The 24,234-nt window shown below is 47.5% G+C and overlaps 1 long non-coding RNA gene across 1 annotated transcript in view; it reads right to left on the reverse strand.

The window, feature by feature from the left end:
* Window positions 1-5,280: 5,280 nt before the first annotated feature.
* LOC116806916 (uncharacterized) overlaps window positions 5,281-24,234 on the reverse strand; it is a 34,728-nt gene continuing 15,774 nt past the window's right edge. The window contains exons 2-3 of the long non-coding RNA XR_012053371.1: window positions 6,671-14,131; window positions 5,281-6,571 (exon numbers count right to left, since the gene is read on the reverse strand). This is a non-coding gene — a long non-coding RNA (uncharacterized lncRNA). The remainder of the gene's footprint in view (window positions 6,572-6,670; window positions 14,132-24,234) is intronic.

The following is a 24,234-nucleotide window of genomic DNA, read 5'->3' on the forward strand; positions in this document are numbered from 1 at the left end:
CTTCTGGAGATTTTCCTTCTACTGTGATTTCTACTGGGATGGGAATGGCTTGTGCCAGAATTTGCCCCTTTTCTAGATAGAATGGAGGGTGCAAACAACGTGCCAACAGCATAAGGCTGGATATTTTCCCCTTAGTAGTCATGGGAACTATTTCAATCTCTGGACATCTGTGTGGAGACGATCTCTATATACAGTAAACCAAATAAAAATCCATAGAACAAAGAATTCAAAGATTAAGAAAAATAGCAATAGCAGAGATTGTCTTCTCAGATAACCTAAACACTATAAATCCAAACTTAGTACCATATACATCCGTGATGTAGCGAAAACTTATAGAACTTAAACCACAGGAATACTCTTCTGCTTTAGCAATAATAAATTGAGATGACAAAGAAGAGACCGTGCTTAATATAGCAAAGAAGCTCCAAATATATACAAATACCATGAATTTCCCAACACATACAAGAATCGCAGCTTTAAAAACACATGCAGAAATTAGAAGATAAAATCACAAAAACTCTGAGAAATTAAAGACCTTCTCCAAATTTCAATAATAAAAATCAAAACTTCTAATATCAAAAATAAACATCCCCCAGACAAAAAAAAGTACACTGCACGTACTAAACTATAGTTCTTCCTGCGTAATAATAGAAAATGCATGAAAAGATGAGATAAAAAAATCTACTACTACTCTAAGACAACAAATGCTTAAATTGAAAGACAACAAAAGTAAAAAAATAGTTCCACCAAAAAAAAAACCCAACTCCAATAGCCCATAACCAAACTGCCAAATATGGTAATAATGACAACATGTCCAATCCCCTTAAAGAAACCTCCAAAACATACCCCTCCCAAAAAAGATAACCAAGCTTAGAAGGACCTTGCCTCTAGACAGGTAGAGGCTAGGGAAAACCATGGTTTTTAGACTATATAAATTTGTTAGCCTAGCACATCAGAACCACAAAACTATGAAGCCTTAATTAACACTAGTGCACAGTGCACATTAATCCCATCAACACATATAGAGACAAAAATCTATTGCTAGCATAACAGGGGTCTCACAGAATTTTCCTTTAGTAGAAGCTAAAGTAAGCCTGACTAAAAATAAATAGAAAAAACACCCTATTGTAACTAACCTGTTAAAAACGGGACAACACTCCTGGTGCTAAAAGTGATTTCAGCATTTATTATAATAAAAAGAAAGGCCTAAAGCAAGGGGGTCCACGGGCTGAGCAGGAGCGTTCCTGCCGAAAATGCTGCAGTGCCGGCACTGGGTCTTCTTGCACAGTGATGTCCCCAATATTCCAGGTGGAGCGGCATGGATTCACTGGATTGGATGCCCCCTATTTATCCTGTTTTTTGTCCCTCTGTATTGGTTTTTTTTTTGATCCTTCATTTGCACGAAGGTTTAAGGCTCTTGATTGGCCCATTTTAGATCTGTCCAGGCTGGCTCGTTTTGCTGGGGGGGTGGTGCACTTTACTTAGGTGTAATATGGTACATTGAGTACCGTATTTCTTATAACTACCCTTTTAATCCCTTTTACCATAACCAAACTAACAGTGCATGCTTAAAAATTATCAACTGTTTTACAACTGTTTCTAACCTATTTTTAACAAAACTATACTGCCTTCCATAAGGCAGTACAGAGAGAACTCAAACCTCATACAGAAGGAGACTAACTCCTTGAGAAACACACTACACCCTGCAGGTATCAGAACCCGCTTTTCCAAACAAAATAAGAGGAAAGATGTTTGCTAATTAAAAATGCAGGGGTTAGAAGGCGGGTGCTGTTCTAAACAAACCTCTCCTGTAGAAAAGCAGGTTGGGTTAACATTCAGGCAATGCAGTCAGATCTGTTATAAATGAAAATTTGTCCAGCCAAATTAATATGAAAAATAAAATGTTTATTTTGCAATCAAATTCTATCTAGCCAGCCACAAGGAAAGAACAGAGCTGAGCCCGGGGTCGGCCCTGGGTGTGCAACAAGGACTCAGCCTCAGCAGAGGCTTTCCTCCATGCCCACACACCTCCATCCTGGTACAAGCGGTTTTTATAGGGAAAATTCCGCCTGAGGCCAAGATTTCAGTAATCAGTCTTTTCTTCTATTCAGAGTCCATATGTTAATAAGATTTTCTCTTTTGGAGATGTGGGAGAATAATTCAGTGTCCAGAGTTGTTGAATCCTGTGATGAAATTTACGGGGAATGGGGAACGCTGCATTCACATGTATCTGTCCGGGGATTTCCAAGATATCCATCTCGGGTCGTTCATGCGATGATCAGCACCTGGGGTTCCCGTATCTCCCCAGACATGGCCCGTCTCCTGGCCAGCCGTACCTTCTTATTTGTAAATCAGTTTCTAATATACTCCCGGTCTCGCCTGCAAGGGGGGGGGGGGGGGGGGAGAATCCTAATACAAACATGTATACTCTAACAAATATTCAATATCACATATATCATATTAGAAATGGTGCGACTTATATATACTACACATAACAATCCCCCACCTTTTATATTAACTTATTAATTCACACCCTAATTTTTATTTTATTTTATATAAAGCTACAGAGTTTATATATATTTTCTAATTCTGGGATTCTATGGTAAAATTTGTGGGTTTGTGTCTTTCTTTTATTTCTTTCAATTTATCATTTATCTAGCACCCACCCAGTACGTTTTCTCTATTACACACATACCCAATTTATTTGGGTTATAACACAGTGAATTAGCTTGGAAATAAGCAACAAAGACAGATTCTTGCTTTCTCTAACCTATATAGTACGAATATATCTGTTATAAACTATATATATATGTGCTCTTTTGATGTAGTTTATGAGCTGACTGTCCGTTTTCAAGGTATGTTTTCGATTTCTCTTTGAATTTGTACACCCCCTGTTGAGTGTTAGTGTCAAGACAACGTTTATTAGTCTTACCCCTGCTGCAGTTCCATGAGGTAAGAGGTGATTCCTCTGGATATCTGCCACCAGGTTCACCCTTCCCAGGATTGGGGAGGTTACTGAGGCATGAGGCTAGGCTCAGGCTCGCCCAGACTAATCCCACTGCTAGGATCCCTCTGCCGTTCCCAGCGCCCACTGGGGTGCTTCCAGCGGCAGGGTGAGCCATCTTCTTGGCAGCAGGAATCTTTGTCTGTGGTTTCATACTAAGGCCGAGCCGCACACATTTGTTTAAAATGCCTCACTGGTGTAGTCTGCACTGCGAGGTACGTTGTTCGACCTATGACACTCAACAATAACAATTTTAGCTTTTGTTTGTAATTTCCCCCTTAATTCCTTCTGATATGAGAGGAAAAGAAGGAAAGAAAAAAACTAAAACCTAGATTATTGAATCTAATTAAAACAATCTTAGCCTTGTGGCTATTTACCAGAAAACGGCCAGTCAGGTCTTCCTCCTGCTCAACACACTTCCCAAACAACCCACTTTGTTTAATTCAATAATAAACAGTTCAAACTTTATGACAGTATCTGCAAGGGAAATGTAGGAGAGGATAATAGTTACACTCTGGCATGGAACGCTTGATAGACGTGCTCTCAGTCATTTACTTGGCCGGCGCAGGGTTATCTTCAAATCTCCAGGGGGGCGGGGGGAGGCGATTTTCTACTCTGGTGCCCGTACTGGAGATTGACTTTTTTAACCTTGATGCGTGTGTCCACCCCTTTTCTGCAGTTCGTATAGCAGTATCTGTAGTTAAAAGAACAATGAAAGGTCCCTCCCATTGAGGCGTTAATGGGGCTTCCCGCCAGGTTTTCACAAGCACCCTGTCTCCAGGTTGTATTTTATGTATCGAGAAGCTAAAAAGGCTGTTTTTCATTATTACCCCTGCTTTCCCAATTCTTCGAGATTCTTATTTAATTCTACTAGATATGGTTGTATTTGTTTATCCTCTAATTTCGGATGCCCTACAGGCATACCATGGGTATAAGGCATCCCATATAACATTTCAAAAGGTGAAAGTCCCGTCTCGGAATGAGGCATAGTTCTTATATTTAATAAGGCTAACGGGAGGCATTTTATCCATGACATTTTTGGTTTTAACATTAATTTTGCTAATTGGGCCTTCAATGTTTGATTCATTTTCTCACCTTGTCCTGAACTTTGAGGGTTCCACGGGGTGTGGTATTCCCATCAAATGCCTAAAGCATCTGCCAACAGCTTGATGATTTTTGATGTGAAATGTGTCTCTTGGTCCGAATCAATGTAGCTTACTAACCCATAGCGCGGTATAATTTCTTCTAATAAGGTTTTTGATACTGTTTGGGCTGTAGCCCGGGAGCTTGTGAAAGCTTCTACCCAGTGGGTTAGTTTATCCACTATGACTAATAAGAATTTGTATCTCCCGACCTTGGGTAGATCAGTGAAATCTACCTGGATCCTTTCAAAAGGCCGGTAAGCTGCTGGACGACTCCCCATTAACTTTTGGGAGTTTGCACGATTTATTTTTTTGCAAGTTATGCCCCCTTGCACTTCTTGTTTAGCCAATTCATATGTAATCTTTTTTAAATTTTCCTAGTGTATTCCTTTGTCAACAATTCCCTCCCATCTGGTAACTTCCACTTACTTCCTTCTAACTGTCCCCCAATCTCCCGATAAGCCTCTATCTCCTTTTCAGAGGGTTGGGGGGGATTTCCTGATCGTCCCCTTTTTCAATCTCTGGGGCACTTACCTTTATCAAAGCAGCGCTTTTTGCCCCTTTGTCTGCTAAATTGTTCCCCCGAGTCCTGAATTGCATCCCGGTTTGGTGTCCTTTTACTTGGACTATAGCAATAGCTTCTGGCCCTCTAATGGCTTTTAGGATTTGTTTAATTATTTCTTCATTAATCAATCCCACTCCCCGTGTGTTTAGCAGACCTCTTTCTTCCCAGATTTTCCCAAAGGTGTGCACCACCCGAAATGCATATTTGGAATCTGTGAAAATTGTCCCCTTTTTTCCTTCTAAGTCTTAGCAAAGCCCTGTATACTGCATACAGATTACAAGCCTGAGCCGACCACCCTGCACTCAGGGGCCTAGATTCTGCCACCCCTCCTGTCTTCCCATCTATGACTGCATATCCTAACTTTCTTTTTCCTTCTACCACCCTTGTAGATCCATCTACAAACCATTTCTCCCTTTCCTCGAGTTCTTCTTCTAAATCAGGTCGTATTTTGGTCTGTAATTTTACCGTTTTAGCACAGTCATGGGGAGGGTCCCCTGGTACTGCCCCAAACAAGAACTGAGTAGGATTTTGTGCCAGGGTGGGGTTTTTTTTGGTGGTTTTTTTTTTTTTTTGGTTTGTTTTTTTTTTTTTTGGTCTGGGGGGGGCAATGTAATTATCCTGACTTTCCTCAACTAGAGGACAAGTCTAAAAGGCATCCTTTAGGTCAATTACACTATAATAGAGTATAAGGATTAGAGACTGTGGGTAACTGCTAATAGATTTTGTATTGCTAATATAGGTGTGTTATGTCTGGACATGTGGGGCTCTAAGGTGCCCCCCTTTTTAAAGTCCTCGATTATTGGTTTTAATCCATTCCTTCTCTCTAGAGGGATGGGATACTGCTTTACCCTTATGCGCTCTTTTTGTCTCTTAATTTTAATGAGAATTGGTTTGATGTCTAATATTTTAGCTTCCCCCGGAGTGTGCCAGACCCTGGGATTAATTTTCTTTTCATCCTCAGTAGTTAGGTTGTATAAACTTACCATGAGCTGTGAGTCTTTTGCAATTTTACGTATTCCCAATATTATCATTAAATCCCTCCCCAATAAATTGTATTCTGTTTCTTCCACTAATAAAACATCCCCAACACAGATTTTATTATTAGATTCTATTTCTACATTCTTTAGGACTCAGACTTGAAAGGGTTCCCCTTTAGCCCCAATCACAGTTATAAAATCCTTACCTTTGATACATCCAGGGGGCAGTCATTGAACTGTGTTTTTTTCTGCTCCAGAATCAACTAAAAAGAGCAGTTCCGGTTTTTGGGGTCCAACTTTTAGGATTTTTTCCTTTCAAGGATGCCCTGCCAAGAGGGAAAAAACAACAGTTCAGTTTTCATTTTTGGGACCAACAGTCCCCCCCATTTTCCCCTGGGGCCGAGGATCCACGAACAGAAATCTTCTTCTCTTCTTCCTCTCTGAAGACAGGGGGCACCACCACAAACCTCCCTAACTTTTCTCTGTTCGCTCCACTTCTGTCTTTTCCCAGCTGAAGCATGGTCTCTTTGGCTCACTGGCATCCTCCTAAAATACAGTCTCTCTTGGAGGAGAAGATCAGTTCAATCTGTGGCTACCAAGAAAAAGTCCAGCCAAACAGCCACTCCATCATCTCCTCCCACCTAGAATTTCTCCTTCCAACATCCCAGGTCCCAGGCTGTCTCTCTTCCTCTCTTTTCAAACCGAGGAGGAGAAAAATTTCACAAAGCTTTCATTTCTCAGGAAGGGTTAAAAGTCCCGACTCCCAAGGATGGCTCGCTGCCCAGGCTCCAGCTCCCACAGGCGGCTGGGCACCTTGCGGCCCCCCCGCTCTTCTCCTTCCCCGCGGTGAACTGCTGGCAAAACCACCGCCGTCTCTTTTTCTCTCTTGGGAGAGAGAGACTCTGGGGGGAACGGAGACATCCCAGTTTTCTCCACCCTTCCATCTGCAGGGGGGTTCCAGTCCCTCCACCCTTGGGCCTACCTCCGAAGGCCACATGGCTTCTCCCCTCCCCCACCCAGCTCGTGGCTGGGCAGGGGAGAGTCCTGCACTGACCGCTGACCGGAACCCAAGAGAGCGAGTTCTCCTGGGAATTCTGCTTTTAACCCCTCTGTGTTCTCAGAGGCGTGTCCACCTTCAATTGGTCAATGTCCAAATTGACTTCTTCCTTCCGGAAAAATTCTTTTTCCGTGTCAAACCACGACAGGTGGTGAGAGCACTGTGCATGGAAAGGAGAGGGTCACCACTGGCAAGCTTTTTTTCTCCGGGCGGTGCCATGTGGTGACATGGAAGCACAGGATGTGGCAGCTGTGTTTCTTGGGGGGTCTGTGGCACAAGAGAGACTCCTCTCTCCCCTGCAGATGAACTGGGTGTTGATTATCTGGAGGGTGGAAACATGATTGGGGTCCTGATTGTGTCTCACTGTGGTTTGTTGGAGTTGGGTGGTGGGAGGAGGAATGCTTTGGAAGGTTTTCATTTTGAATTGTGTGTGTTTTCTTTCTTCTTTTTTTTTCCCCCCTCTTTTATAGTAGCATAGTGGTAGTAGTTTAATAAAGTTTTTTTTCTTGTTATTAAGCTTGGGCCTGCTTTGCTCTGTTCTCGATCACATTTCACAGCATTCAGTTGAGAGATTGCATTTTCATGGGGGGCACTGGCATTGTGCCAGTGTCAAACCATTACATCTGCCCACAACCTCTTTTGATCCAACTGCACCAAGGCCCTTTTTGATGCCACCTGCTGTTAAAGCAGAACCATTCAGTTTTTCTGAGCCTTTTTCTTGGTATTAACATTATCATTGTCACAATTTGGATCACTTCATTCATTAGATTTTTTTTCCTCCTTGCTCTCTTATCAAGGTCACGCTGTGTGTTAACAAGAGATCTATCAATGCTGCATGGACCACCCTTGATTTTTGCAGGGATAGCAGGCCAAATTCTGTCCCTGCAAATTCAAAAGCATCCCTTTTAGTAGAACGGTCGGATTTTTGAAGGGATAGTTTGCTCCTCATTTTGGTGTAATTACATCAGGATGATACATTTCTGTTAAAGAGCTCGTTTGGAGTGACATCTATCATGTGATTATTTGTCTCTGTCACTCCCAATGGATTGAATTTGATACAGAATTTCATTTTTGTTGACCCAAAATGTCCAAATCCAGAGGTTCAAAGTGAGCCACAGGAAGGAACTGTGTCCAAACATGCCATCCCTCCACAGGATCCGAAAAAAACTTCAGAACCCTTGGAAGGATGTCCCCTGGGACTGACCATTCCTCCACTGGCACACCTACCAAGCATGTTGAAAATGGTTTCTCTGGTTTCGAATGGGTCAGGCAAATGCTGTCCAGACCCGCTGCTTTTGCCAAAGTCTCCCACACTTTTTCCCTTGGTTGTCTCATGGGAAAGTCTGTCCTATTGCACAAGGCAACAGGTGAAAGAATGAAGTACATTAACACTATCTGTCTGAATCCCATGTCCATGTCCCCACCCTCTGTGAGAAACCTCGCAATGCAGCAACACCCAAACAACACTTGATTTCTCAGAAAAAACCCCAAGTCTCTGGGTGATCAATCGTTGTCTGACGAGACGTCTGCAGCGTCGTTGTCTGCCTTCGTCTGTGTGCTTGCTTCTCTGCTTCTCGGGTCTACGTCCACTGGCGTCTGCACCCGATAAGGTTTCATGTGCCTTGCTGGCATTCACTTCAGTCCTCATCCTATAGAAACACAAGCGAAACCCTCTCCCCAAGTTATTAATGTAAATGGACCTTCAATCTGTCCTGACTCTGGGTTTCTGATCAAAACGAAAGGATTTTCCCTTAGTTTTTCCTGTGGGCTGCTTGTAAAATATCTGACAATTAGTAGAGTGGGCTCTGAGAAAAAAACATTTAAAAAAATTCAACACATTTGTTCAACCCTGCAAAAATTCAACACATTTGTTCAACCCTGCCTCCCCCCTTTTCTGTTTATCCAAGTGGATTTCAGGGTGTGATGTGTTCTTTCACTGCTTGCTTGACCTGAGGGAGAATGAAGAATATTGAAAATATGTTTGACTCTCCGTTTTTTCAGAAATTTGTCAAGCACCTTGCCTGTGTAAATTGGACCATTATCTGTTTCTATTTCTTGTTGCACTCCTAATGATGTAAATGCTTATAAAAAATGTCTGCAGGTATGTTCTGTGGTCTCCCCTGTATATAATGATGCAAAAATCGCCCCTGAAAATGTGTCAACTGAGACATAAATGTTTTCGAGCCTCCCAAGAGATGAATATTTTGTGACATCAGCTTGCCACAGCTGAAGGCTTTTACAAACCTCTCAGATTGACCACTCCTGTAAATACAGGAGACTGCACAAACTGGCACTCTGGCAAGCAGATTTCCTTTGTCTGGCTTTCAGAAGGGTGAAAGGTTCCCATCAATGCCTGTGCATTTTTGTGAAAACATGCGTGGCTCAATTTTGCTTGCTCAAAAATGTCTGGCAGTGTCTGCAAGATGGGCATTGTGAGTCTATCTATATGAGCATTCTCTTTTACTAAAAACCCCGGAAGTGAAGAATGCACTCTGATGTATTTATTAATGTTCTTTGTTTTTCTAGGATTATTTTCATGCATAATAGATATGAATATAAAATTTCCTTGTCCGTATGTTTTAAAAGTGATCCCTCTAATCGTTTGACCACATTTGCAACATACACTGAACCTGTGATCAGATTGAGGGTTCCTGAAATAACTGAAAAACCCTGACTATTGTTACCAATTTTGCAACTTGTGGTGAACCTTGTACCATTTTGATATCTGATTCCCTTTTCCCCGTTTTTTGATTTTTCCATGTGACCACTGATTTGTGAGTTTTTCCCAAACCATCAGTGAATACTGTCATTCCTTCCACTGGTTCCTGGCTTATTTTTGGTTTTTCCCTGAAGCTCACTTTTACATTTAACATTTTGTGTGCTGGAAAACGAACTGTGCAAACTTCTGAATGCCCTAACAACGTGATTGAAAAATTTTGTGACTTTGGATTGTCCACTCAAAATATTTCTTCTTTAAATGTAAATGAATGATTAAGAAATCTTTGCCTGACATTATCAACAATCTGGTCTTTGCCACAATAATGATCTGAGCTTCCATCTCTAAATCTGTAAGAATTGTTTTTTGAGGGTCTGCAAATTAAAAAACCCCACTTTCAACTTCTGTGAAAACATTAACAAAATCCTTGCTCAAAGTTATTGATTTGAACGATTTTTTTTTTCAATTTTATCTGTCCAGTGTCTAGCACTCTCTTCATATTTTTCTCAATGATCAACAAAATCAAGTCTGCAAAATAATTATTTCAAGAGATTAAAACATACAAAATCTTCAGCATAATTTCAGCCTTATTTCAGGCACTTCTCCACTCCTTTTCTTTTTTCTTTTTCCTTTTTTCTCTCTTTCTCTTCTTCTCTTTTGAAACAAGAAAGTTGAAATGTAAAACATAATATAGAACAAGACAAAATACCTCAATGATAAAATGCATAAAACTTATCAAAATCGATAACAATTCAAGAAAATTAAAAAGAAAGAGATTCTAAATAGCATATATAAAAATGAACAAAGCATGATCATTAGAAACATTGTGACAGCAGTTCAGAGTCTGCAAACAGCTGAAACATTTGTTTTCAGTGAAAACCCTTGGCATCCTTTCCCAGGCAAGGCTGGCAAGTTTCACCTCAAAGCTGTGTCAGCTGTCACCTTTGTAGAATCAAATTGGTGGGTCAAAATGACCTGCATATCATTCATTTTTGTGCAGAAACCTCTGAATTTTGCTGGCAAACTCATCTATCCAAGTTAAAATCAGGGCCTGTCCAGGACCCAAACTTTAAACTGGAGAGATGTCCCCTAACATATTATATAAAACAAAACTTATACCAACAATACATATATGATACTTAAAACATAACAACCTATTAAAACATTTTCTTATAAAATAAACACTTGAAGTTCAAACCGATAAACTGATCAAATGACACAAAGATTCATTTTTCTTGAAACTCTTTTGAAGGAAAAGGATGCCAACTGGAGAAATCGTAAGATTAACAATGACAAAAAGCTATCAGAATGCTTCAGGCACCTCTCTCTGAGATCTTCTGAAAAACATTTGAGAATGATAAAAAATAGAAATGCAATGATTCCACTCACAAGAGATACAAAAACAAATCAGGAAGTTCACCTAAAAAAATGCTCAATACAGTTAAAATCCAAAATGAGACTTCAGAACGGCATGTAACCTGGATAAGATTACATAAACAACAATAAAACATATGAGAATTCACTATGAAAAAACAAAGCACAAATCTTCACCTGATAACATGATAAAATTTCTTAACAATAACATTTATAGAACACTTAAATAGTTAAAAATAAAGGATTTGAAAACAAACGCCCTTTGTATTATTATACAAAGAAATAACAGACTATAAAACTGATTTTTAAACAATGAAATCAATCTCAGAAAACTCAAAATAAATTCCTTTACAACTCTTATATACTGATAAACTTATAATAAAACAGAAAATACTAAAACAAAACCAAGGATCCAATAAATTGTGTCTTCTCCTAAAATCAATGTTCATTATTACTTTGTGAACTGTTTCAGTCAAAACCTTCTCATCCTTAAAGAAAAACAACTAAACTTTGCTGCTAAATAAACTTGACCTTTGAAAAACTTAAAATAATTTTTGAATCAAACAGTACTTAAACTCAATATATAACAATCTTAGTAAAGAATCCCTAAATTATATTAACTTTACGAAATCCATATGTATCAAATTAATAATATATAAATCGATTATCAACTAAACCTAAATAAACTTAACTTCTTCAGGGCCCAAACCTAAAATAAACTTAAAGTGATATACTCTAATTAAACAATACTTAACTTAAACTCAAACCAACTATATAAAAATCAATTCTATCATTAATAGAACGTTAAAATGCAACCTAACTTAAACCTTAATATAATAAATTACTAACATTTCATGCTATTTAATTCTCTATTTCAATTTTCATTATGATATCGCTTTTTCACATTGTGTTCCACAATCATTACTTATCATCACACCGGCTGGGCGTGTCTGCTCGGTCAATTTTGTGACCTAACTGAAAAATCTGGGGTTAGTGTTTAGAAACATTGGGGAGATTTGAAAAAGGCCTTGTGTTGACTGGTTTCAAAAAGCGACTGACTGATTGAATTTCATTTCGGGGTGAAAGTTGGGAGTCCCATCCCTCAGCATTGCTGTAGGATATTTGCTGCTTGTAAAAGGTTGTTTGCTGTGGCTGTTGTGATTTTGTTGTTTGCCGCCGCTGATGAAAGGAAATGGGCGGTGCATTGCTCGCACCTGCTGCGGAGAAGGGTTGATCAAAGAAATCCCTGCAACTGGCTCTGCTCAGCCCCCATCTGCACCGGCATGAGAGCGTTGGGGAGCATTTCTGGTGCAGTCAAACCCCGCTTCTGTCTACATTAGGATGGCTGCCCCTCTCTCTTGCTCGCCCTCCCTGCTCACACTCGCTGTCAGCTGTGCCGAACCCGCGCTTGCAATCCTCCTCTCCAAACCCAGCACCCCCATTCTCAGCCACTTCCGCGTTCACTTTAACTCTCGCAAACGTATGCGCAGCCTGGATTCACCCTCTCTGTCTGTGTCCCCATGGGAACAAGGGAAGGAACCCCCGCACCGACCGCGCCCGCCTACACTGGCTCTGCGCGGCCGCCCCTCGGGAACGTCCCCCCCCCATTCTCTCTGTCAGGCCTGGCGCCGCTCCGGTCTCGCTCTGGGTCGGCCCGCTTGGTCCCCGAGCCGCTGTCGGAGCCCAGCGTGATTCGGTGCTCTGCTGACGTCATCAGTGCGCGCTTGCCGCATTCCGCACTGCCACAGCCCCGCGCCGCGTCCCGCCCGGCCCCGCGCTTCTCGGGTCTCCCCCCGCGGCCACTGCGCAGTCTGCAGATGGCTGGCTGGCGGCCACCGCCGCCCCCGACGCCGTCTGCGCCTGTGCCCGTGCGTTCGAGATGCGAGAGATCCCCGCTTCGACTTCCGGGTTTCGCTCTACCGTCTCGCGCATGCGCGCTGCCATCGCCGCGGCGACAGAAGAGTCCCGCTCTCCGTCCCAGCCACGCGCTTGGCCAGCGCCGCTGCTGCAAACTGGGAGCTACTCCCTCGCGCTTGTCGGTCGGCCGCTTTCACGGTTTCACGGACCCTCGTCATGGAACGCATCACTGGGCGCTCCGGGCGTCTGACTGCCACACCCGCGCTCCCGCCGCCTCCTGCGTCCGCGTGGTTCCCACTGCCCCCCCCCCTCGCCTGCACTGTAGGCTGTTTTGAACTCCCCACCCGCGCAGCTGCGAGAGTTCTCTCCTCTCTCTCACTTTTCCCTCCGCTCTGCACTCACGTCTGCACCCTCCCCCCAGGAGCCGCCGGCGCCGCTGCCCCCCCACCGTGGGTTTGGACTCGGGCAATGGCCAGTCCTTTCCCCCACCGAGGGCTGCTGCAGCCTGGCTTATCTCTCACTGTCTGGGGAGTTTCTACAGCTGAGGAGCTTAGAAATTGAGATTTGAGGGAGTCTTGAGGAACAATGTGAACTCGGAGACGCAGGACATGATGAGACACCATCCCCCCTGATCCTCCTCGGGAGGCAATCCTGCTTTCCCTGGTGAGGAAAATTGCCCCAAGCTGCTGGCTGGGCCATCTTCCTCCTTGTGCTCCCATAGGAGCCTTAGCTGTTTAGTCTAAAATGCCGCGTTGTGAAAGTGACTCTTATTGTCCTTGCTGAAGGCAAAAGTTTTGCGGCAGTCTTATATATTTTTTTTCTTTTTTTTCTTTTTCCTGTGGCTCGGTAATACAGTTGCTTATTGATCCCTTGCCAAAAATTTAACTCAAACAAAAGATGTGCATCTGTGTGCGGGTGATTATACTGCACCCACAATAACAAAGCTTTCATCTCATTTGAGGCTATCTCTACCAGATGGGTAGAAGTCTTGCCCTGTAGGGCTGAAAAAAAATTTTTGTCTGTCCTTGGGAGCATCCCTTCCCCATGTTCTTAATTTCAACCATTCTCACCAAAAGCTGAGTCAGCACGAGGTCAGTCCGGAGATGGCACTGTTCATCGTCCAGCAGGTGACAGGCGAGAAATCCCAGGCGCGCTTCTGGTTTTCCTCCACCTGGCTGTCCTTCAGATGAGCTGTCTTGGTGAAGGTCGGGTTCTTATCTTGAGCTTTCCGCTCCCTCTCTTCTTGGAATTTGCCGAAAGCATTTGTGTTTTGTTCTTCTTCCTTTCTTTATTTTTTTGTTTTTCTCTGCTGATGAAGGTTGGAGGTTGTTTGGTGTTTCTTCTTGTTCTTCTTGCTGAAGCCCACCCAGGGACGCCATTTGTCGGAATCTGTGGGAATTGGTGATTCCGAGATTGTAGAAAGTCTCTGTCTTTCTGCCCTGTTGCCAAAGAAGAAGCCATAATTAGTCTGTGCTGTTTTCAAGGTTGTTTATTTTTGCTTATCTATAACATGTTCTGCTGCCCTGCCGCAGCTCTGTCTTGCAGGGCAGTGTGCGGGGCTCTGCCCCTCAGTGGGATGGTACAAACATTATATACCAGAAACTACGTGTACTATATTTACAATAATGTGCCAATATCTATCATCTACGTTGAACAGTGTGTTCCCAGCCTAAACCAATAGAAAAATGCAAACACTACAGTGAAACATGGAGGGCATGAAGAAGGAGGAAAAGGACAAGACACACCCAATTCCTCCATCTTGTCCCCTCTGAACCCCTAATCTAGAAATCTAAAATTTTACTTTTGCACCGGTGTCACACTTAATTATTACTCTTATCAAACACTCAAAGCTTGTAATTCATCCTGTAAGATTGAAAACTCCTCTTCATGGACAGAGATCACAGACAGTGTCTCTCGGGGCTCTGTCCAGGGGGGTTCCTGACCCCCTGCCAGGGTCCCAGACCTGCCAGGGCAGCCAGAGGGAAGCCCTGGATTCCCACAGTCCCCATTAATAGCAGCCACCCAGGGAAATCTGCAGTCGTGAAATCCCTCCCATTTTCCACAAGCTTTTCCCACAGCTGTGTTTACAGGCCATGTCAACTTATGAGGTACTGTTTTAAAGATAAGCTGTTCAAAGGCAAAGATTCTCATTATCTATCTCTCAAATCATCTTCATCTCTGGGAACAGAGGTCATCTTCTCTCCCTGGGAGCACTGGGTCTTCACTCTTCTCTCTCTGTTCAAACTTCTCATAGACTACAACTACTTTATCATCTGCTTACTTTGGTGGTGAGGCCTTTGCTTGATATCAATTTGAATCCTTCACCTCCCCATGCTTTCATTTGTTACAGAGAAACAGAGTCTGATGTATCAATTACATATTTCTCCATAGATTTACAAGATGATTTCAGCCTCAAGATTTAGGCATCTCCTCATCCCTCCCATCTGGGACATGACTTCTCCTTCACTGACGTCAGTGCCTTCATGTTGCTCCTCTACATTGACTGCATTTTGTTCTTTTCTCTCATTTGAGGGAGAATTGAAGCACTGCAAGAGTTAACATCTCGCCCGGGGCCTGCAGATTGTCACCTGACCCTAGCTGGTAGCTTGCCGGCAGGAGCTGCAGCTTGGTCTGTGTCAGGATCAGCTGCATGGCTGGTCTTTGTTTTTTGCTGTGTTCAATTCCAGCTGCAGGGCCACTCTCTGCACAGGCTGCAGGGCTGCCTCTGGTCTCAGCCACATGATCTCGTGAGGCAGCCGCGCTGGGGGAAGGGGACCTGGCAGCAAGATGTTAAGAGCCATGGCCCGGCCCTGCCTTGCTCAGGGCCCTGCTGCCTTCCTGCCTTCCTGGCTGGCAGCTGCTGGCGCCTGGCCCAGCTGAGACAGGGCCTGGTGGGCTCTCCAAAAAAGGCGTGGCCGGCTCCCCAAATAGGGCCCGGGCCCGTGGCAGAGCCTACCCAGCCCAGCCCAGCTGAGACAGAGGCTGGGCCAGGCCTTGTTACCTGTTTCCAGGCCAGAAGGAAAATGGGAAGTTCCAGGGGGTTTTTTTGTCTTTTAACATGTGTTTTTCACAGAGGCGTGTACAGCTTTCCAGTGGCTGGAAGCTTTGCATCACTTCCATAGATGCATCCCATGCAAAACCAGGACATGTATGTACTGTATTACTCACAGAAATAATGGTGCAATTAATATAATAGCAATGTATCACTTAGAGAAAGAGTGGTGTGATGAACATATTTTAATACAGATGTGTGGTAGATAGGGACAGGCGGAGCGGAAGACCAACACGGGATGTGACGGAAAGATAGACCCATCCCCCTCTCTCTCTCTCTCCCCCACGCTATCTTCTAACTCCAGAAGCCTCAGAGGAATGCAGCCACACCGGCCCTAGTAAATTTCCACTACCCAACTAGCCCCTACGACCCCCAACCCCCCTCTGACGTAGCAAAGACCCCTAAAAACTATTTAAACCCACGAGATAGGATAATAAACGCTTTTCAACCGTCTGCCATATTGGTGTCTGCGTCTGTTGATTAGCCCGAGCAGTCCGGCTGAGACCAGGCTGCCGTGCTGCCATCTGAACCAGGTCCCTGGTTGTCTTTTATAAAGGCAACATACTGGTGCCGAAACCCGGGACAAAAGAAGAAAAAAAAGGAAAAATTTGCCCGGCTGACGGGATTCACCTGGACAGAAGCAGCGGCCGGAACGGTCGGACCGTATCTAGGCGTAAGGGGAGACGTCCCAGGATCCGCGGGCGTCATGGACGCAATGGCCAGGATCGTAAGTGCTATTTATTCGCAGTGGGGTATTGGGTGTAAGCTCAAGGATTTTCATCTTGCCGTAGCGAGATTGCTTGAGCTAGGGGCAATCGAGCGCCCCGTGGATGTATTACATCCGGAAATATGGGACAAATGCACTGCCGCGCTAGCCGAGGACACAAAATCCTCAGGCAGCGGCAGAAATCTTAAAGCGTGGGGCAAAGTAGAAAAAGCTCTACGCAAAGCGATAGAGGAGCAGGAGACACGGACCGCGGCGCGCACATGTTTATTAGTTACTCCTAAACTCGGCGTGGGGGCGGGGACGCAGACTGCCCCTGAGAGCAATTCGCCCGGCGGCGGGGACCCGGGGGGGCTCAGCGCGACACCCGCTCCCCCAGATCAGAGCCCACCCCCCCCCGCAGAAACCCCCCGCGACACCCCCGCCGCCGAAAATCCCCAGAAACCCCCCACCGCTCAAACCCCCCAAGAGACCGCAAATTCCTCCGAGCCGCCGCCGCCCGCCCGCGATCCAATGTCGGAGACGCAAAAGCCCGCGGAGCGCTTCTGGCAAGGGCTGCTAAAAGAAACCCGAGCCGCCGAAACCGCGGCTTGGGAAGACGGGGCCGCCACGCCGCCCCCCTACTCGTTTAAACATGGCGCCGGGAGCGGCGGAGAGGGGCGGGGCTCGGGCGGTCCCGGCGCGAACACCCGGGGGGAGCGCGACCTCGGGTATGCGCGCGCGCGGGAGAAGGGGGCGGAGAGCGGCACAGAGCGCGGAACCAACCAGCGGCTCCGTCCGAAGCTGCCACCATATAAGGGAGAAACCACCCCCCGCGGTAGGCGCGGCGAGCCGGGGGGGCGGGAGCGGCGCCACCCCTACGGGGAGGAGCGAGCTCGGGGCCGAACAAAACAGCGCGGAGCCCCGGAAGTACGCTGGCACTCGTCTTCCGGCTCGGAGACCAGCAACAGCTCTACCAGCTCAGGGGAGCTGACGGAGGCTAGCGATGGCTCCGAGACGGACGAAACGGAACCGGCACGGCTTGAAACAAAGCCGAGTAAAGCTCTAAGCCGCGCCGAAAAACAACTACAATACGAATCAGCCCAGTTTACTGACTGGGGGAAAATAAAGATAGCTTGTGCTGAATGGTCCTTGGCGGCCGCCATACAAGCCTTCCCGGTACGGCTTACCGGTCCGGAAGGGAACCAACAAAGGGTATATACCCCGACAAACCCAAAGGATATACAGTCAATTGTCAGAACCATTGCGGAAAGGGGGATCAACTCGGCTATAGTTACTACATTAATCGATGATCTTTTTAGCAACAATGACTTGCTTCCCTTTGATATCGAACGGATAGGGCGTATGATATTGGACGGGGCGGGAATGATCGTCTTTAGGCAGGAATGGGAGGATAATTGTAGAAAGCAGCCAGCCCAGGCGTCCGGCGCGCGGCAGCCTCTGCACAGATCGAGCTTATCCAGACTGATAGGAAAGCACGATGACATGATCACACCACAGCAGCAAGCTGCACAGATGCAGGCTGAGGAGGTCAGAGCGACCACTCGGGCTGCTAGAGAGGCCACCCGCGCCGCCTCCCGAGTCGTGGCCAAGCCGGCACCGTGGTTCACCGTGAGGCAGGCAGAGAGCGAAAGCTTCACACAGTTCGTAGATCGCCTGCAGGCAGCGATAGACTCCTCCACCCTGCCGGCAGAGGCAAGGGGCCCCGTAGTGGCCGACTGCCTGCGCCAGCAGTACAACTCTGTTACTAAGGATATCTTACGCTCCCTGCCAGCCGGAGCTAGCCTGGCGGACATGATCAGACACGTAGTTAGGGAGGAACACCTGACGCCCATTCAGGCAGCCGTCCACACCCTGACCAATGCCATGGCGTGTTTCAAGTGCGGGGAGGCGGGTCACATCGCAGTGAGCTGCCCACAGCCGGCACGGCGGCCTGCCGCAGCGCCTCCGCCCCAAACACGCCCGCGGGGATCCTGCTGGGGCTGCGGGAAGAAGGGACATCTTGCTAGGGAATGCAGGTCCCGGCTCCAGGGAAACGGAAAGGGGAGGGGGCCCGCGGGCCGCACCCAGCCTCCTCCCGCTGCGAATATGAGGCGGCCCATCCATGCCAACCCCCAATGGGGCGGGGAGCCCTCGTACCCCATTCTCCCACAGGAAGCAGCCAACTTCATACCCCTGCCAGAGAGTATCACGGCACAGCCTGCGGCGCCTTCGTACCCACCGCCACCGCAAGCAGCGCCTGTGCCACAGGGCCAACAGGGGGCAGCTCAGGTCGGGACAACCCCTGGGTGGCCCTGGCCCTAAAAATAGGGAAGGAACCCCCAAAAATTTGGGGGACATGCCGCCTCTATGATAGTCGGGACCCCCATGTAATAGGGCTTCAGTTTTGGGCAGACACAGGAGCAGACTGCACAATCCTACCCCAAGCCCTATGGCCCCGACACTGGCCGTACAAGGAAGTCCCCCCTGTGAACGGGGTGGGAGGGTTGTCCCGAGCTTGGAAAAGCACCCAATTGGTAGCTATAACGCTCCATACAAAGAAAGGACCAGAACAAACAGTAGCAATCCACCCCTATATCTTGCAAAACTCCCCACCCCTGATAGGAAGGGACGTTCTCGCCATGCTAGGAGTCAGGATTACAAATTTATGATGAGGGCCACTGCTGTACACCCACTGCTACCAATCAAACTGACTTGGAAATCACCAGACCCCGTATGGGTTGAGCAGTGGCCCCTGTCAAAGCCTCGAATGACAGCCTTGCTGGAACTGGTCGACCGCGAGCTACAAAAGGGCCACATCGAACCCTCCACCAGCCCGTGGAACACCCCTGTGTTTGTAATCCCCAAGAGATCAGGAGAAGGCTACCGCCTCGTCCACGACCTGAGGGAAGTGAACAAGACAATTCAGCCCATGGGTCCAGTTCAGACACTACTGCCCGCGAACTCAGCCATCCCCAAAGGGCAGCCGTGCGCAGTGCTGGACATCAAAGACTGTTTCTTTTCAATACCCCTGCATGCTGAGGACAAAGAACGGTTCGCCTTCTCCATCGTGTTCCCGAACGGCGAGCGACCTAACCTCCGCTTCCAATGGAAGGTGCTACCTCAAGGCCTTGTGGACAGCCCGACCATATGCCAGATCACCGTGGACAGGGCACTGATGCCAGTCCGACACTCCCACCCTGCTGCGACCATCATTCAGTACATGGACGACATCCTCGTCGCCGCACCATCGGCAGGCCAAGTGGATCACCTAGTGTCCACGATCACGGAAACCCTCCAGGCACACGGTTTCGAGATCGCGAACACGAAGATCAAGAGAGGACCGTGCGTGACCTTCCTGGGAGTGGGGATCACAAACTCCTACGTGACCCCACCCAAGATAAAGGTCCGCCGAGACATCAAGACCCTCCACGACATGCAGCGACTCGTGGGATCTCTGCAGTGGCTCCGCAACATCATCCTAGTTCCCCCAGAGGTCATGGACCCCCTGTATGACCTCCTGAAAGGAAAACACCCATGGGACCCCAAGGAGCTGACGCCGCTAGCAACGAAATCCCTCGACTTCATCGAACATCAGATGTCCACTAGCCTGCTTGCCAGGTGGAACCCGAGCGTACCACTGGACTTATACGTCCACTTCACGCAGAAGGGAGGAGTGGGAGCACTTGCCCAAAAACCTTCCGAAAAATCCCAGCCGATCCAGTGGGTGGTCTACGGAAGACCAACTCACGCATTCTCCCCAGGAGTCGAGTGCATTGCTAACCTCATCACGAAAGGCAGGAGACTCGCCCTGAGACACCTGGGAACCGAGCCGGCAAGGATCCACCTCCCCTTCCGCAAGCGACCGACCACGGAGTCAACTGCAATATCGGAGCACCTAGCCCTCGCTCTCACTGGCTTCGGAGGAGAAATTTCCTACGCCACCAAACCACCCTGGACCCAGCTACTGACCATTGTCGACATAGATGTGCCACCGAAGGTCATGGACCGACCGCAACCAGGACCAACGGTCTTTACAGACGCCTCCTCCATGACTTCTACCGCAGCAGCAGTGTGGCAGGCAGGAGAAACATGGCATTGCGTCAAAACGTGTGACCCCACGCTGTCAGTGCAACAGCTGGAAGCAGCAGCAGTGGTCTTGGCGTGCGGACTCTTCCAAGATGAACACCTCAACATCGTGACAGACTCTATATTCGTGGCAAAGCTCTGCCTAGCCATGTCAAGACCAGGTGTGTCAACATCCACGACGGCCTCCATGCTCGAAGAGGCACTCTCCTCACGCCAGGGCACCGTGTCAGTCATCCACGTCAACAGCCATAACCCAGTCAAGGGCTTCTTCCAGACTGGCAACGACAAAGCAGATGCCGCAGCGAAGGGAGTGTGGACACTGCAGGAAGCTCGTCAGCTGCACGAGTCACTCCACATAGGGGCCAAAGCACTGGCGAAGAGATGCGGGATCTCGACAGCAGACGCGAGACACGTAGTGGCCACCTGCCCTCACTGCCAGAAGTCACCCCTATGGACTGGTGGAGTCAACCCGAGGGGCCTCAAGGCGTCAGAAATCTGGCAGTCAGACTTCACCCTCTGCGAACTGCTAAAGCCCCGAGCATGGCTTGCAGTGACAGTGGACACCTACAGCGGAGTGATCATAGCAACACAGCACCTCAAACCCAACTCCAAGGCCACGATCCAGCACTGGCTGACAGTTATGGCATGGCTTGGTATCCCCAAGCAAATTAAAACTGACAATGCTTCCAATTTTATCTCCAAATCAGTGCGGGAATTTGCCTCGGTGTGGGGTATCACCTTAGCGCAGGGAATCCCATATAACAGCACTGGACAGGCCATTGTCGAGCGAGCAAATCAGACCCTAAAAGCCAAGTTAGAAGTGTTGGCAAAGGCAGAGGGCTTTGCCAATTCCATCCCCTCAGGAGACCAGACACGCATGCTAGCAACCGCGCTGCTAGCACTGAACCAATTTCCTAGGGGAGATGAAGCAAACAGTCCCATTCGAAAACACTGGGCCACCCAGACACTAGAGGAGGGCCCACAGGTCATGGTCAAAAACGAGCTAGGCGAGTGGGAACGGGGCTGGAGACTGGTGCTTACGGGACGGGGGTACGCGGCAGTTAAAAAGGAACACAAGATCAGGTGGTGTCCACTCAGGTCGATCAAACCTGACCTTCGGAATGAAACTAATGGAAAACTGTGAGTTTTCGTTCGCAGGACACGCTCGTGGACCGTCCCTGCGACACACACACCCCTGCTCCAGAGAGAGATAATGGACCACCAAGCCACCAGACAGAGCCTGAGCGTCCCACGGCGGTGAGACCCAGACATGTACAGTGTCTCTGTGCAATCCTGCTGATGGGGTTTGTGACCGGGGGGCAAGCCGACCCAGGCCACTACCCTCACCAGCCGTTCAGATGGGTCATGCAACATCTCTCAAGTGACAAGGCGTTCAAAGAGGTCACCACCGCAAACGCTCCATCCTTCGTATTCCACATAGCCGATCTGTTTCCAGGGCAACCGAAAATACGGCCCTCAAGCCCACACATCATACTCATGTACATATCTTACTGGTGCCCAGCGTCCAACCCAGGGAAAAGGTACTGTGACTACCCGGGGTGGGGACATTGTGGGTATTGGGGCTGCGAAACCATTGTTACAGATGCCAGACCATGGGCAGACGGGTGGCAACCACAGGAGCCCGACAAATTCTTACAGTTCACCTGGGCACCCTTTGGCTGCGGAGACCACACTGCACAGCCTAGACAACGGGCATGCGTAAGTTATAACATGACTGTCCTACAGCCAGATCACCCTATCTGGGCCACGGGTAGAACATGGACGGTGGTCCTCAAAGGACCGAGGAGGTGGGTGAATGTGAGAATTATCAGGCTCCAGCCGCCAACGCCTCGACCAGTGGGACCCAACAAAATTATCAGGAATGTGCTGAGAGGGAAAAACACAACCCACCTCAAAACCCTGACCCCAAAAGCCACTGACACCCCGACCAGCCTTGCAGATACCCCCCAGATAGGCCGCATGGCTGAGTCAGACCCAAACCCAATCTTTCGTATGCTAGAAGCTACCTTTTTAACCCTAAACGAAACCAAACCGAACCTAACTAACTCCTGTTGGCTTTGCTATGATATCAAACCCCCTTTTTATGAAGGCATTGCTTTGGACACCCCCTTCAGTTACTCCTCAGCCAGCGCCCCCCACCAGTGCAGATGGGACACTCCCCGCAGAGGAATCACCCTGAGTCAAATCACAGGACAGGGCAGATGTTTTGGAAATGCAACCTTAGCAAAGCAGAAAGGCAACTTCTGCACTAAAGTTGTCAAACCTAACAGAAAAACTAACAAGTGGGTGATCCCATCTGCGTCTGGGATGTGGGTCTGCCAAAGGTCCGGAGTGAGTCCTTGTGTGTTCCTTGACAAATTCAATGACTCTACTGATTTCTGTGTCCAAGTTCTGATTGTCCCCAGGGTCTTGTACCACTCAGACGAAGAGATATACCATCTTCTCGAAGAACCTAACAGACTCCACAAAAGGGAAATCATCACAGGTATAACTATCGCGATGCTGCTTGGCCTGGGAGCAGCTGGCACAGCCACAGGCGTCTCAGCCATCGCAACCCAACAGCACGGACTCTCCCAGCTGCAAATGACCATCGACGAGGACCTGCAGAGGATCGAGAAATCCATCTCCTACCTAGAGAAATCAGTCTCTTCGCTTTCAGAAGTAGTTTTACAAAATAGGCGGGGACTGGACCTTTTGTTTATGCAGCAGGGGGGATTGTGTGCAGCGTTGAAGGAGGAATGCTGCTTTTATGCGGATCATACGGGAGTCGTTAAAGACTCCATGGCAGAACTCCGAGACAGACTGGCTCAGAGAAAGAGAGACAGGGAGACCCAGCAGAGCTGGTTTGAATCCTGGTTCAATCAATCACCTTGGCTCACCACTTTAATTTCTGCCCTGGTGGGTCCACTGGCAATACTGCTTTTGGCTATTACCATAGGACCATGCCTGCTGAATAAACTAGTCTCGCTTGTTCAGGCCCGTCTGGAAAGGGCAAACATTCTGTTCATAGGCCACCAACAAATGCTATAAACCAAAAACTGCAAACACAGTCAGTAGCTAAAGCCTTCAGCACCTGCCTTGAAAAATCTACCCAGATCTACTAAACCACCCTTTCCTTAACAAGTTGCAAGTTTGTACCTCACTCCAGTGCCTCTACCTACGACTACCTCATTTTATATGTGATAAGGAGGGGGGAGATGTGGTAGATAGGGACAGGCGGAGCGGAAGACCAACACGGGATGTGACGGAAAGATAGACCCATCCCCCTCTCTCTCTCTCTCCCCCACGCTATCTTCTAACTCCAGAAGCCTCAGAGGAATGCAGCCACACCGGCCCTAGTAAATTTCCACTACCCAACTAGCCCCTACGACCCCCAACCCCCCTCTGACGTAGCAAAGACCCCTAAAAACTATTTAAACCCACGAGATAGGATAATAAAGGCTTTTCAACCGTCTGCCATATTGGTGTCTGCGTCTGTTGATTAGCCCGAGCAGTCCGGCCGAGACCAGGCTGCCGTGCTGCCATCTGAACCAGGTCCCTGGTTGTCTTTTATAAAGGCAACACAGATGTCTTGGTTTGGAAAGACAGGTGTCTGCTAAGCAAGGCAGGAGCCGCCCCTGAAATAGAAAAATGTAAACCTCTTCTCCCTGAATTTTATAAATTTGAAATTAAGGGTG

This window comes from Taeniopygia guttata, chromosome W (genome assembly GCF_048771995.1).
Source record: "Taeniopygia guttata chromosome W, bTaeGut7.mat, whole genome shotgun sequence".
NCBI lineage: Eukaryota > Metazoa > Chordata > Aves > Passeriformes > Estrildidae > Taeniopygia > Taeniopygia guttata.